The sequence below is a fragment of the Lynx rufus genome, unplaced genomic scaffold (assembly GCF_022079265.1).
Source record: "Lynx rufus isolate CCGP_SWC_20201006 ecotype Redwood Valley unplaced genomic scaffold, mLynRuf1.p SCAF_9, whole genome shotgun sequence".
In the NCBI taxonomy this organism is placed as follows: domain Eukaryota; kingdom Metazoa; phylum Chordata; class Mammalia; order Carnivora; family Felidae; genus Lynx; species Lynx rufus.
In genome coordinates, this window is record NW_025814897.1 from 44414028 (window position 1) to 44430881 (window position 16854).

General features: G+C 35.7%; 1 protein-coding gene across 3 annotated transcripts in view; it reads left to right on the forward strand.

Moving 5' to 3' along the window:
- Positions 1-16854, forward strand: part of GRM5 (glutamate metabotropic receptor 5) — a 507510-nt gene that overhangs the window by 227428 nt on the left and 263228 nt on the right. The window lies entirely within an intron of this gene.

Consider the following 16854-nt stretch of genomic DNA (forward strand, 5'->3'; position numbering starts at 1 on the left):
AGGACATTAACACCCCACTTACAACAATGGACAGATTAAGCAAAAAATCAACGAGGCAACAATGTCTCTGAATGACACACTGGACCAGACCTAGCATATAGATTCAGAACATGTCATCCTAAGCAGAAGAATACACATTCTTCTCAAGTGCACCTTGAACATTTTCCAGAATAGGTCACATACTGTCATAGATAAGCCATCAGCAAGTACAAAAAGATTGAAATCATACCATGCATATTTTCAAACCACAATGCTATGAAACTTGAAATCAACCACAAGAAAAAAATTGGAAAGACCATAAATACTTGGAGATTAAAGAATAGACTACTAAAGAATGAATGGGTTAGCCAATAACTTATAGAGGAAATAAAAAGTACATGGAGACCAATGAAAATGAAAACACAAAAGTCCAAAACCTTTGGGATGTAGCAAAGGCAGTCATAAGAGGGAAGTGTATAGTAATCTAAGCCTTCCTAAAGAAGGAAGAAAGGTCTCAAATACACAACCTAACCTTACACCCAAAAGAGCAGGAAAAAGAATAGCAAATAAAGCCCAAAACCAGCAGGAGAAAGGAACTAATAAGGATTAGAGCAGAAATAAATGATAAAGAAATTTAAAAAGTAGAGCAGATCAATGAAACCAGGAGCTGGTTCTTGGAAAGAATTAACAAAATTGATAAACCCCTAGCCAGACTTATCAAAAAGAAAAAGGAAATGACCCAACTAAATAAAAACATGAATAAAAGAGGAGAGATCACAACTAACCTGGGAGAAATACAAAGGATAATAAGAGAATATTATAAGCAATTATATGCAAACAGATTGGGTAATCTGTAAGAAATGGACAAATTCTTAGAAACATACAGACTACAAAAACTGAAATGGGTATAACTAGAAAATTTAAACAGACCATAACAAGTAAAGAAATTGAAACAGTAATTAAAAATCTGCCAACAAACAAGAGTCCAGGTCCGGATGGCTTCCCAGAAGAATTCTACCAAATATTTAAAGAAGAGTTAACACCAATTCTTTTAAAGATGTCTCAAACATTAGAAATGGAAGGAAAACATCGAAACTCATTCTATAAGGCCAGAATTACCTTGATTCCAAAACCAGACAAAGACCCCACTAAAAATGAGAATTACTGACCAATTTCCCTTTAACATGGATGTAAAAATTCTCAACAAGGTACTAGCAAACCAAATCCAACAATACGTTAAAAGAATTATTCAGCATAATCAAGTGGGATTTGTTCCTGGGCTGCAGGAGTGGTTCAATGTCCATAAATCAATCAATATGATACATCACATTAATAAAAGAAAAGATAAGCACCACATGATCTTCTCAATAGATGTAGAAAAATCATTTGACAAAACACAGCATCCCTTCTTGATAAAACCCTCAAGAAAATGGAGATAGAAGGAACATACTTCAAGATCATGAAGTCCATATATGAAAGACCCAGAGCTAATATCATCCTTAATGGGAACAAAACTGAGAACTTTCCCCATAAGGTCAGGAACATGACAGGGATGTCAACTCTGACCATTGCTGTTCAACATAGTACTGGAAGTCCCAGCCTCTGCAAACAGACAACAAAAAGAAATAAAAGGCGTCCAAGTCAGGGAGGAAGAAGTCAAACTTTCACTTTTTGCAGATGACATGGTACTGTACATGGAAAACCTGAAAGACTCCACCAAAAAATTTCTAGCACTGATACATGAATTCAGCAAAGTTGCAGGATATAAAATCAACATATAGAAATCAGTTACATTTCTATAAACCAATAATGAAGCAGCAGAAAGAGAAATCAAGGAATCAATCCCAAAAACCTAGGAATAAACGTAACCAAAAAAGGTAAAATATCTGTACACTGAAAACTATAGAAAGTTTATGAAAGTAATTGAAGAAGACACAAAGAAATGGAAAAACACTCCATGCTCATGGATTAGAAGAACAAATATTGTTAAAATGTCAGTACTACCCAAAGCAATCTACACATTCAATGCAATCCCTATCAAAATAACACCAGAATTCTTCAAATAGTGATAACAAACAATTCTAAAATTTGTGTGGAACTAGAAAAGACTCCAAATAGCCAACGTAATGATGAAAAATAAAAGCAAAGCTGGAGGCATCACAATTCTGGACTTCAAGCTGTATTGCAAAGGTGTAATCATCAAGAAAGTGTGGTATTGGCACAAAAACAGACACAAAGATCAATGGAACACTATAAAGAACCCATTAATGGACCCACAGTATAGCCAACTAATCTTCAACAAAGCAGGAAAGAATATCCAATGGAAAAAAGATAGTCTCTTCAGTAAGTAGATGGTGTTGGGAAATTGGGCAGCAACAGGCAGAAGAATGAAACTGGACCGCTTTCTTGCACTGTCACAAAAATAAACTCAAAATGAATGAAAGGCATGTGTAAGACAGGAAACCATCAAAATCCTATAGGATAAAATGGGCAACAACCTCTTTGGCCCCAACCACAGCAACTTCTTACCCAACACGTCTCCAGAGACCCGGGAAACAAAAGCAAAAATGAACTATTGGGACTTCATCAAGACTTCATCCTTCTGCACAGCAAAGGAAAGAATCAACAAAACTAAAAGGCAGCCAATGGGATGGGAGAAGGCATTTGCAAATGACATATCAGACAAAGGGTTAGTATCCAAAATCTATAAATAGCTTATCAAACTCAACACCCAAAAAACAAATAATCCCGTGGAGAAATGGGCAGACAACATGAATAGACACTTCTCCAAAGAAGACATGCAGATGGCCAACAGACATAGGAAAAAATGCTCACCATCACTCATCATCAGGGAACTACAAAACAAAACCACATTGAGATACCACCTCACACCTATAAAAAAATGGCTAAAATGAACAGCTCAGGAAACAACTGGTATTGGCAAGGATGCAGAGAAAGGGGAACACTTTTGCACTGCTGGTGGGAATGGAAACTGGTGCAGCCACTCTGGAGAACAGTATGGAAGCTCCTCAAAAAATTAAAATAAAGATACCCTACAACCCAGCAATTACACTACTAGTTATTTATCTGAAGGATACAAAAATGCTGATTTGAAGGGGCACACTCACCCCAATGTTTATAGCAGGCCTATCAACAATAGCCAAATTATGGAAATAACCCAAATATCCATTGACTGATGAATGGATAAAGAAGATGCGGTATGTATATGTATATATATTTATATCTCCACACACATGCACAATGGAGTATTACTCGGCAATGAAAAATAATGAAATCTTGCCATTTGTAACAATGTGGATGTAACTGGAGTGTATTAAGCTAAGTGAAATAGAGGAAACAAATATATTATTTCACTGATATGTGGAATTTAACAAAACAAATGAACATAGGGTAAGGGAAGAAAAAATAAGATAAAATCAGAGAGGGAGGCAAACCTCCCTCCATTCCTGTTTAAGAAATTCTTGTTAAATAAATGAGAATTCAAGAAGTTCTAAAACTTCGAACTTACGTTTGAAAAAAATTTGGACCATCCTAGAAATACAGATGTTTAGGCTGCCTCCCTCTCCTCAGACCTACTGAATTAGAATCCTATGGATGTACCTGTGTTTGTACATGTTAATAGATTCCAAGTGTTATCAGTGTGCATTCCTTATTAATCACTAGTGTTAAAGTTCATTCTTTATATTGCACAGATTGGAAACTGAGGTCTAGAGGGATTAAGTATACTGTTCAGGGCCATACAACTAGTAAATGGGAAGACAGGATTTGAAGTGTTATTTTCCTTTTCAGTGCTCTTGGCAGTACCTGACAGCTGCCCCTGAAGGACTTGACCTCTAGAGGCCTCAGGAAGAACTAGCAAGTCAAAGCCAATTGCAGAATAGAAGCCTGGTCAGAAATTTAAAATGGCAGTGGCAATGATGGAAGAAAGCATAGAGAAGAGATTATTCTAAAAAGATCAAATGCCCCTCGACAAAATTAGTCGGAAAGATATATATTTTTAATGAGATTAGTGGATTATCTCGTTGAATGAAATTTTTGAGCATTTATTATGTGCTAATTACTGAGAACAGGAAAAAGGAGAATACGTATAATGAAGCCTAGGCTTTACTCTTTGGTGTTTAAGACTTTTTTAAGTATTTTTGACTAGAAGTGAAGATTCATAGATCAATAATGTTAAATTTGCCTTGAAGCCTCTCTTTTGCATTAGTAAAGCTATACAGATGGTTAACCTGCCCTACTTTTCTGGAAACCAGCACTTAGTGTTTTAAGAAGCATTATTTTCTGTTTTCTATAATTCTATGGAGAAATGCCAGCACACATGAGCTGTTACATGTGAAGGCTTGTGAGATACAGTAGAATCTCAGGGTCCAACGCCTTAGTAAGCCATGTACTAATAGTTGCAATGATCCCCATTAGGTCTCTAATGCATATGTTTACAGGGGAGACACTGAACAAAAATCAATAAATTTATTATAATTGAGATTTTGGCATCAACTTCTATTTGGAATTTCAGGTTGTTTTTTTTTTTTAACTGAACTAGAGGGGCACCTGGGTGGCTCAGTTGTTGGGCATCTGACTTTGGCTCAGCTCATGATCGCACAATTTGTGAGTTCAAGTCCTGCATAGGGTGAGCTCAAGCCCTGCCTCAGGTGAGCTCGTGTTCCACTTGGGTAAGCCCTACTTCTCTCCCTGTCTCTTTCTTCCTCCCTCTCTCTCTCTCTCTCTCTCTCTCTCTCTCTCTCTCTGTCTCTCTCACTCTATCTCTGCCTTCCTCTCTCTCTTACTGCCCCTCCTGGGATTCTCTCTTTCTCTCTGCCCCTTGCTCACTTGTGTCTTCTCTAAATAAACAAATTGAACTAGACTTTGTAGTCTTTGAGCCTGAAACAAGTACAGAAGAAATCCTATTTTTGTTTTTTTATCCCCCACTTCATGTCCTTACTCTTAAACCTTGATCCATTTGATCCATGCATGAGTTCTTATCACTTTCATTGCAAGAGTTTACACACACACACACACACACACACACGCGCACACGCACACACACACACACACACACACACACAGAAATACAGGAAAAAGAGAATTTGTCTTCCTGATGCTTAGAAGAGCTATTCTAATTCCCTATCTGGTCAACCAAGGGAAGAGATTTCCCACAGCTTGGGAATATTCCTGGCCTTTACTTCATCGTGTAAATGGGAGCAACCAGAGAAAGGCCTAACTTGTTGTTAGCATACCAAATTCTCCGACTCCTGTCAGCATGGCCTATATAAGTTTTTCTCTTAGTACAGGTTATGAAACTTAACTGAGACTGTATATCTAGTAAATGGCAGGACCATAATTTAAATCCAAACTTAGGAATGTCAGCCTCCAAAGCAAATGTGCCTTCTATTTCACCACATTCACTGTCTATATGAAAGAAATCTAATTTTCCTATCATATGGGTCTCTCAGCTATGCCTCACTTTCCTTCCATTATCATATTGCTACACCTCTTGGGGCCTAAGAAAAAAAACTAATGGGTCCTTGGAGATCAATTTATAGAATTTAGTTTAGGTGGTATGCTTAGAAAATAAGATGTCCTAAATTTTCTTCCATTAGGACTTGGATGGATGCTTATTACAGTAGATTTATTTGCCTCAGAGAACTACATCCGTCTGTGTAGTTACAGCAGGATGTTGGTATTCTTGAATTTAACATTTACAATGTCTATTATCCATAAGAAAACCTAGCACCATGTGCCATGTAGTAGTTTATTGCTTTATATGCAAAGAGGAATCTCCAATCTAGAGACATACATGAACACCTCCTTTGTCCAGTTGTCAAGGATATACCTGCAAACATGCTTTCTTATCCTCCATTTGCAATTACTTATGCATTTGAGAAGAAATTTTTGTAATTCAAAGTTTTTCCACTTTATGGGAATCCCCTAATCTGTGGATTTGTCATTCTCAAATGTCAAAGGTTTACTGGTATGCCTCAGCACTGTCATTTTCTCAGGACTATATAGCCATTTCCTTTGCATTTATCACCAGAGCATACCTGGGGTGTTACCAGTAGAAATAACCATATATATTCTTTTTTAATATAATGGTCATTGTATTTGAATGACATGGCTTGAAAAAGCCAGACTATGATTAAAAGCCAACACACCCATCCCTTCCATTCTTGTAATAATTTGCTATTAATAAAATTACTTTTACTTTCACTTATATCACATTTGATCCTTGTGGCCACACCTGGAGGTAGAATATCAGGTATTATTTTCTCTGGTTTATGAATGAGGAATATGTTGCTCAGGGCACTTAAGGGTCTTATCTAAAGTCTTGCATTTAGGCACTGATACAGATGGGACTTAAATCCAGGCTTCTTATCTATCAGAGCCTACTCTTTCCATTGTATCATGATACCCCTTGGCTAATCCATGAGCAGTAGTTCTTATAGTAGTTATAATAGAAGAGCATTAATTCATTTTTGAAATATTTACTGAGTGCCTGCCATATTCTGGACAATGTAGTTGGTACTGAGGACTTGAGGTGAATAAAATATGAATCTTGTCCTTGAGGAACACATAATTTGCTATGGGAGATAAATTAATAATTTGATAACTGTTTTGCAGGTAAATGTTACAGACGTTTAAAACGGGTGCTTTATTACCACAAAATATTACATAACTCTGCCTGGGATGATTAGAAAAGAATTTGATATAACATAAATTCCTTTTGTCCAGAGATTTACATAACTTGCAGAAGCACTAGTGTTTTGGCTTAGGAGTTCTGAATAAGAACTGTACTAAATTGGGAATCAGGAGATTTGATTTTAAACAACTAATTTACAGAGTGGCTTTGGCAATTCTTTCCCCTTTTGGGCCTCAGTTTCTTCCACTGTGAAATGAATGTTGAGTTAAATGATAGGTAAGTTTCTTTCTAGCCCCAAGGTTTGTTTGTTTGTTTGTTTGTTTTACTTTTCTCACATATGTGCAAAACTCCCTGCAGTGCTGTTTTCAGAAATTGCTGTTAAGATTTTTTTCCAGTTAGGAACACATTCATGATGTCAGTTTCTCTTTTCTCTGGAAGCTGGTTCTAACTTCCATTGTCTATAGGCCCACAGAGTCTGATGTTTGCCAGGAAGTCTGGGACCAAAGCCCAGACTGTTTCAATTGGGATTACTGATATGTGCTTCACTGCATTATCTAGTATTTGGTTTGAGCTGGGCACTTTCTAAACTATTCATGCCATTCTCATTTATGTAAGTAAAGGGTAAGAAAATGTGGACTGAGAAATCTTTTGGCCTCTGTTTTCATAACTGCTGTGACTATAGATACACAGGAAAGCTAGCATTGTTCCAAAATGCCCCAAGACAGGTTGGACATATAAGTTCACATGCAAACTTAGGCTGAAATCATATCTGTTTTCCATTAGAGGTATGGAGTGTCATATTTTAAGATTAGAATATCTTTGTGATATGCAGTTCTACTTCTTTGTATTATTTATTTCATTGTATATTTGTCCATATTATCCATAATTGCACTGCCCTCAAATAAATTGTAATAACTTGATGCATATGCTTCAAAAATTTTCCATGTACATACATATGAATATCATAGTATATCACATATATATAAAATATATGTAATTCCCTTTATACATCCTATACAAATGGTAGCCATACTTCTAATGAACATAGTATAACATAGAGATGTTGAATCACTATGTTATACATCTGGAACTAATGTAACATTGTGTCAAATATACTTCAATAAATAAATATATACACATTCATAAAGACTTTTACAAAAATGAGATGACACTACGTATACTGCTTTGTAGTCCCTAATTTAATTATTGCTGATACATTTCCATGTTAAATGACTAGCTTTAAATATTTATTTTTATCTTCATAAGTTATTTTGGAAATCAATAATAAAAATTTAGGTGCATAAGATTATTACTATTATAAACAGAAATGCAATGAAAATTCTCATATGAAAAGATGTGGACAATTTTAAAGCCATTATTTGAAAGCAAACTTCCTGAATGAAAGGACATATACTTTTTAGAATTCTTGATGCATATTACCAATTTGCCCTCAAAGAAGTACCAGAGGGTTTCTGTTTTTCACATTTTTGTCAACATTGGATACTAAACAATGATTAATTTTAAAAGTACTTAATTTTTTTTTTACTTTATATCTTTGTCATTTACTGTGCGTGCAGAGCTATCTTAGAACAAGTGCCAAGGTTGCATGTGTGCCCCCTGAATCTTCTCTGATTTTTCGTAGAGTAGAATAGGTTCCACAATTGTACTTTTTCCATGCTCTTCTAAGGTTAATAAAGAGCAGAGAAGCACAACTTTGACTCAAAATCCAGGATTATAAATCCCAACTCCTTCCCCCAAATCCCTACCTATAAGGCAATATTTATGACCATAATGATAACTTTTTGCAATAGCACATGCTTTTTATTTTTTTTTTCAACGTTTATTTATTTTTGGGACAGAGAGAGACAGAGCATGAATGGGGGAGGGGCAGAGAGAGAGGGAGACACAGAATCGGAAACAGGCTCCAGGCTCTGAGCCATCAGCCCAGAGCCCGACGCGGGGCTCGAACCCACGGACCGCGAGATCGTGACCTGGCTGAAGTCGGACGCTTAACCGACTGCGCCACCCAGGCACCCCAGCACATGCTTTTTATAATAGCTTTTGCTTTTTCAAAGTCTTCCAGGTTTATTTTCTCATTTATTTTCCCTACCAATGTTGTTAAAACTAGAAAAAATATGATATTTAAATATTAAAAGTTGACTTTTAAAAAAATAGAGAATTATGAATTTGATTATTTAAGGGGAAGATTGTGGTTCTATGCCCTTCCAGAACAATCACTGCACAATAACGAACTTTCCACTTAAGAATATTTTTTTAAATGAGCTGCATTTTGAAATTCTCCTGATAAGTTACCATTAATTCCACAGAACTATTTTCTATGTAATATACTGAACTTAGGGTCAAGAATTCCTAGCCCAAAATACAGTGCCTTGTCCATAGCAAATGTTCAACAAAAGTTTTTGGAATGAGTGGATGAGAGATTAATAAAACAAGTACCTGACCTCAAGGGATTTTTTTCAGCAAATGGAGAGAACAGGAGAAAGAAAGTTAATTGAATGTTGTTGTCATATTCAATGATAAGGTTGAAAATAGAGTTGAATGCCACCTAACACTGATGTAGGTGGAAGGGATAGCATTTAGTGTCAGAAAAAATTTCCATCACAAATTGATACTTGGCCTGGGGACTTAAATCCTGAATAGGAGTTAATTGTTTGCTGAGTGAATGAGGAAAGAGCAGATGAGAAAGGAAATGGGATTCTAGTCCGTGAGAGGAAATCACAAGATTTTTACAAGTATGATAAAATACCTAGAAGAGAAAATGACACAATGGCATTTTATCATACATTGACATATTTTAAGGCTTATTATTTTCTGTGCTTATGTCATATCTCTCCAATGAAATTTAGAGAGTTGTGTGCAGAGAGAGAGAGAGAAAGACTGTGAGCATGAGTGAGCATGGGCAAGAGAACTCCTTAACACTTGTGGTTAGCAACAATTCTTGAAACTATTTAAGTTCATAGAGTAAATTATATTTTCATAATCAAGATCGAATATAGGTGTCCTGACACCCATCTCAACTGTTTCAAACCACAATAGGATCCTATGTTATGACAGGTAGGAGAATCCAGAAAATTTAGAACCTACTTTAAAATAAGCTGTTATTACTGTTGGGAAATTAGTGTTGCCAGACTTATTCAATTTATTTTTTGTGGCTCACAGTTGTTTTTTTTTTTTTGGTATAGTCTTAAGCAAACCTCAGAAGTATTTAATGATAAAACCCTCTGGGCTATTACTGAGATTACTTAAGACATGCTTATTATATTTCGTATTCCTCAGGAGCTAGTTCTTTGATTTGCATTTGTGGATAAAAAAAAACTGACTTGATAATGGAAACCCCCATCTTATTATTTTGAATAAATCAATTCTGTAGTGGTGATGCCCAAGCCTACACAGTCACTGAAATTAATTTATAATTTATTAATTTAATAACAAACATTTCTTGATTGCCTACCTGTGTACCAAGAAATAATCCAAAATTTAAGAGTGAAATAAAATGACTCCCCTTTCCTAATATATATGTTTGTATACCTTCCTTCCACCTGTGTCATCAGGAAGAGAGATGAAGGCATCTGTTTATTCTGCATCTTTGCTGGAGAGCAATATTATTTCATGGCCCTCACAGAGGTAACGTGTGGCAAAGAATAAACACATATGACCCTAACTAAGATCTCAAGAATATTGTTTTCCATATACCAAGTTCCAGTTATTTTTTTAGGCTATGAATCAGGCATATATAATGCAGGACCCATGAAAGATGTTGATCCCTCTTTTGTGACCTCTCATGCATAAATGGAAATCAGTCATGAAAATATCCTGACATTTACATTCTTTATGATTTGTTACCTGATTTTTTATCATCACAAATTTCTACAGAAGTAACAAAACTGAATTGAAGCTGTATGTGGTTTTCTGATCCAATTATCTGTCATTAGCATGAAACAACTTAAATTGACTAAACAATATAGTGACTGTCATGTATGTCTTTTAGATTGTGTCTTCCATAAAATTTGGAAGAAAATGGTGCTTTTTACAAAAATTGAATTAAGTTATTCAACAAGTATTTACTAAACATCTTTTGTTCCAAGTAACCCAGAAGTATGGTCTTAAAAATGATGGTAACTGCCCTAGAAAAAACCTTAAAAGTTTGATGGTTATTTTGCATGAATGACTCTTAAGAACTAAAACACATAGCAGCAAACCCAAATGCTGGAAACCTTGCTTTGGTTTCATTAACTAACCACACAACTGATTCCTTGAACCACATTTTGTTCATGGATCTTGTCTTTGTCACCACTTATTTTTAATTATGCTGGAAATGCAAGCAATCCTGAAGAAACATAATAGTGTTTATGCTAGCAGTAATAGTACACTAAGCAATTTAATTATATCCTTGAGATGATTTTCTGGACCAATTAGTTGAACCCATTTTCTCTGAGTAATTCATTGTAGTCCATTTCAGATTACTAACACATTTCATTAAATAAGTAACAATCCAGAAGACTGGCCAATTGTTTTTGTTTTTTTATCAAGAAAGCTTCTGAAATGTCTCTCTATGGCCTTTCTATTCAGTAGGGATATGTGACTATGAAATATTTTGTTTTCTCAAGCTAAAAGATCCACTGTGGCAACCACATTGGCAATAAATTGCAAACTGGTTGGGAACATAGAATGAATTCTAACTCTTCATTCACCACTTACTAGAGAAATTATTCTGGGCTAGTAACATAACCTCTTTAAGGTTTCATTTATGCATTTGTAAAATGAGGAATAATAATAGTATCCAGGTGATATGGTTGCTATAGAGTACTATCCAGGCTAAGAACCTGTCACAGGGCCTTCTACAAAATAAGTATACAATGCTATAGTTACTGCTGCTGCTGCTGCTGCTGCTAGTACTCCTACTACCACCACCACTACGACTACCATTGCTGATTTCTAATGACTTCTCAGATGCCTTCAAGCAATAATGTCATAAAACAATTCTTTTCTTGCCTTTCCCTATTATATAGAATTCATCTAATAGACTATTCTATGTTCACGGTCAACTCTTCCTTCTTTTCCAGCTGCATTGTCCAGGTCAGGTCTTAACCTGTGTTGTGTCCCGAGGGAATCACAACCCTGCTGCTTGAACTTGAGTAGCCACTGTTATGTAATATGGAGGGTATGGGCTGCGAATCATATTGAATCAGAATATGTCACCAACTGTACAAACCTGGCCAAGTCACTTCCTCCTCTCTGGCATGCTACTTTCTCTTGTGAAATAACATTCACTCATTTCCAGCTTGCCATAATCTCTCTTATGAAATTCAACAAGTGGGGATTCCAATACCTTTCATATTCCAGTACTGTGGATCCTACCATCTTTCCATATGTCGAGCTCTGATTATTAAATACTTTTCCGTATTTTAATTTGAAATTTTTGTAAACTCTACTCATTGCATTTTGGTCTGTGGTCATTATTTGGTTTTGGTCATTAGAGCCACATAACCAAAATTCTTTCTAATGTAATTCACCTTGGAGGGTGGTAATTATGCCCTATGAGAGTTCTTTAGGTTTTACATCCATAGTTGTCTTAGGTATTTCTCATACTAACTGAGCTGTAGACTCATGGAGAGTATGGATCTCCATGCACCCCATCTAGGATGTATATCCATTAGGACGTGAATGTAATTTTTGGCCTAATTCTTTATCCAAGTTGACAAGACAGTCACAGTGACCATACAGTGACAGGATGTGACCCCTCATCCTAATACTCTCTCTTAATAGCATCATCATCCTCTTCATTGTTCAGGTTTGAAACTCTTCAATATTCTATATATATATAATATATCTATTTATATATATATTATATATATATGAATAGAATGTATCTATTTTTATCTATATATATAGATATATTTATATCTATATATATATAAATAGAACCTTGGATTGTGAGTAACTTGTACTGTGAGTGTTCCACAAGACGAGTAAACACTTCTAGTAAATTTTAACTTGATAAATAAGCAATATCTTGCAATATGAGTAGTACATGGTGCCGAATGTCACATGATCACAACTGAGCCAATGGTTCTTGAAATTCGCGTTGATATATGAGTGCTTTGGATGACAAGCATGTGTCTGGAGTGAACTATGCTTGCAAACCAAAGTATTGCTGTTTGTTGTTTTCACGTTCTGTTAAGTTTACCTCCATGATGCTTGTCACATCCATTCCTATTAATACACTTTATTTCATGTTCTTAATCTCAGTTGCAATAGATTCTTGGCCACATTGCTTGTATTATATTCACTTTCGATCATCTTCAAAAGGTTTAGCAGAATATTTCTCTTAAAATGTCATTCACCCAGGGTGCCACCGTGGCTCAGTTGGCTAAGCATCCAACTCTTGGTTTTAGCTCAGGTCATGATCTCACAGGTTTGTTGGTTTGAGCTCCGTGTAGGGCCCTGTGCTGACAGTGCAGAGCCTGCTTGGCATTCTGTCTCTCTCCCTCTCTGCCCCTCCCCAGTGATGCATGTTCTAAATAAATAAATAAATATATACATACATACATACATATATACATACATACATAAAATTATTCATTCAGAGGTCTGTGATCTTACCTCAACTCAATTCTCTAGACTCACTACACTATCCCAGATCTGCCAGAGAATTTTAAGCCATGACAAACAATTTAGACTTAATAAGGGCAAAAATTACCCCACAAAGAGTTTTACAGAAGGGAATAAAACAGCATTTATTAGAAAGGCTGTTTTAATTTCAGTGCGAAGAATGGCTTGAATAATGTGGTAAGATGAACCATTTGGGAGGTTGTTGCATTAATCATGATGAGAGATACTGATTCCCTAAATGAGGGTAATACAGATGGGAATACATAAAAATGGGCATATTCCAGATATGTTGAGGATTCCAAACACCAAATTAATTATTCTTTCTCTGTCCTTCCCAATCTGTCCCTGATGCCTTCAGTTCCTTCCTTTTCACCTCATCACCAAGTGTGTCCCTATTTCAGTGTGAGCAAACATGGTTGGCTCTTCTGGTTGGTTTGTTTGGGCTCTAAAAAACTACGTAATGACTATATAATAAAATAGAAGGAGATTCTATGACTTACTTAGAAACACATTCCAATTTTTTTCTTCATATTATGATAAGCACTTTGTGACTTTTTATTTTTTTATTTTTTAATGTTTATCTATTTATTTTGAGAGAGAGAGAGAGAGAGAGAGCAGGGGAGGGGCAGAGAGAGAGAGAGAGAGAGAGAGAGAGAGAGGGAGAGGGAGAGAAAGTGAGAGAGAATCCCAAGCAAGCTCCATGCTCAGCACAGAGCCCAAAGTGGGGCTCAGTCTTATGACTTAGAGATCATGACCTGAGCCAATATCAAGAGTGGGACACTTAACAGACTGAGCCACCCAATTTCCCCTATTCTGTTTACTTTAATTTCAGTGTGGTTAACATGCAGTGTTATAGTAGTTTCAGGTATACAGTACAGTGATTCAACAATTCCATCCATCACCGAGTGTTCATAATGACAAGTGCACTCCTATTTCACCTATTACCCAACCTACTGCCCCTCTGGTAACCATCTGTATGGGATCTATAGTTTTTTGTTTTGTCTCTTTTTTGCCTTTGTTCATTTGTTTTGTTCCTTAAATTTCACATATGAGTGAAATTAACTAGTATTTGTCTTTCTCTGGCTTATTTCACTCAGCATTACACTCTCTAGATCCATCCATGTTGCTGCAAATGGCAAGATTTCATTCTTTTTTTTTTTTTTTAGTTTATTTATTTGAGAAAGAAAGGGAGAGAGACAGCACAGCAGAAAGGGGCAGAAAGAGAGGGAGAGAAAAAAATCCCAAGCAGGCTCCAGACTGTTAGCACAGAACCTGACATGGGGCTCAATCCCATGAACCAAGAGATCATGACCTGAACCAAAATCAATAGTTGGACACTCAACCTCCTGAGCCACCCAGGTGCCCCAGTGTTTCGTTCTTTTTTATGGCTGAGTACAAGTCTATTGTGTATACATACCATGTCTTATTTATCTGTTCATTTATCGATAGATACTTGGGCTATTGTAAATAATGCTGCAATAAACATAGGGATAAGTGTATCCCTTTGATTTAATGTCTTTGTATCTTTTGAGTAAATACCCACTAGTGTGATTAGATTACAGGGTATTTCTACTTTTTAATTTTTTGAGGAACCTGAATACCATTTTCCACAGTGACTGTACCAGTTTCCATTCCCACCAATGGTGCATGAGGGTTCTAGTTTTCTCCACATCAATACTTGTTGTTTGTTGGACCCTTTGAAATTTTTAAGAAATTTTTAAAAACTCATGCACATAATCTTAAATCTCTGAGAATTCTTAATTCTTTGGGAATAGGGAATGGTATGATTTCCTTTAAGACCACTAAGAAAAAATTTTTCAAGGAAATACTATTAAATGATAGCATTTTATGATCAAAGTTATATCCTATACTTTTCTTACCTCTTCCAAAGCACAGAAGTATATTGGGTAGTCCAGGCAATATGTACTGACTAAATACTGCTGATGGATTTGTAGATAGAAAGTCTACTCAGTACCAAAAATCATAGAAGTCTTGTCTTAAATATGTTTTACTTCTTGAATGAAATATGTTAATGGCAACTCCTAGAAGAGTAGTTTCCCTGGCCACTACATTTATTTAGTTTTCTTCTGTTTCAAGAGTTAGTATCCATTGTGCTAATTCTGGCATGTAAATAGACCAAATTAGAACAATGGGACAAATATCTCAAGTTACCTATGACTGATTTTGCTCAGATAAGATTCATACATGCATACTCATCTAAGCGTGAGATGTGCTACTCCTACAGCAAAAATATCTGTGAGATTTGTCCAGCCCCCACTAAGTAAACTGTACTATTGGTTTAATTATAGGATTCAACCCTTAATGCCACCAGAAGAATAAAAAAATCAGAGTATTGAAAATAAAATTGGGTGCTGAGATGAAACAGCCTGAATGCTGATAGTCTTATTTCTGGGATTCTACATTGTGTCTGACTTGCTCTTCTGACTTTCTTTTATTTCTACAGATGTCCTTCTGCCTGTCCCTCTCTCTCTCAACCTAGGTAGTATAGTAATCAATGCCATCAAATCCATTTTACTCTTCTTTCAACGAAACTAAAACAGAATGCTACAAATATTTGAATAGGAAATAAATGACATAAAAGCCCAGGGAAAAACAAATGAGTTTACAGAACACAGGGTAAATACTGATTAAACAAACAAACAAACACCAGCTAACCAACCAATAAAACCTTTTGGCTAGATGTTAAACATGGATTAACATCAGTTCCTTTTCTAACTATGCCATAAAATTGTAAGCTTGTAAAATATTAATATAATGTTTTAACATAAGTTAAATCCCCTTTATTTAATAGTACCCCATGTACTTCTGTATGTATTGTAATGTTGACCATTTAGTATGTATTGGTATTTTATAATTCTCAGAAATGCAATTTAGTAAACAAAACAAAAACCCCCAGCAGTCCAAGTTATCTGTAGAATGTCCATTTATTGAGCCTCTACTTTGTGACAGATTTGCATCTGTTACCTATCTAATCAAGAGAGCCTGGAAGTTGATATTGGTATCAGCTCAACATTAATGGCAACAGCTATTTGTTGAAGTTTCCTGGATCTACATTTGAAACTGAACATAGAAAGAAAATATGACAGAGTTGTTCTTCTTAAGCATCTTATTATATTTCCTCATATCTAAATTTCAACCCACAAATTTTACCTAAGATCTTCACTGACATATGACATTTTCAGTGAAGTTTTCATAAGTACCTCAAACTCAGCTAGCATGAAACCAGGTTATTATCCTACCATCTAGAGCTCCTCCTGCCTTCTTCTTCAGAAGTTTCAGTTCTGAAAAATGAGAGTCATTGTACAATATTTTTTTGAAACCTTAACCCTCAAGTCTAATTGATGACTGATGTCTTCAGTCAATTTCTCTGCATTCATATTGCCACTGTTTTTAGATCTTCATCATCTCTTGCCATTGCTATTGTCTCCTATGTGGTCTTCCTGCATTCCCCCTACCATTCTTGCAATTCATCTCCCTCATTGCTGTCAGAGTGATCTTTCTAAAATTTAATTCTGCTGTTCTAATTTCCAGAGGCTCCCCACCACATACAAGATAAAGTTCAAACT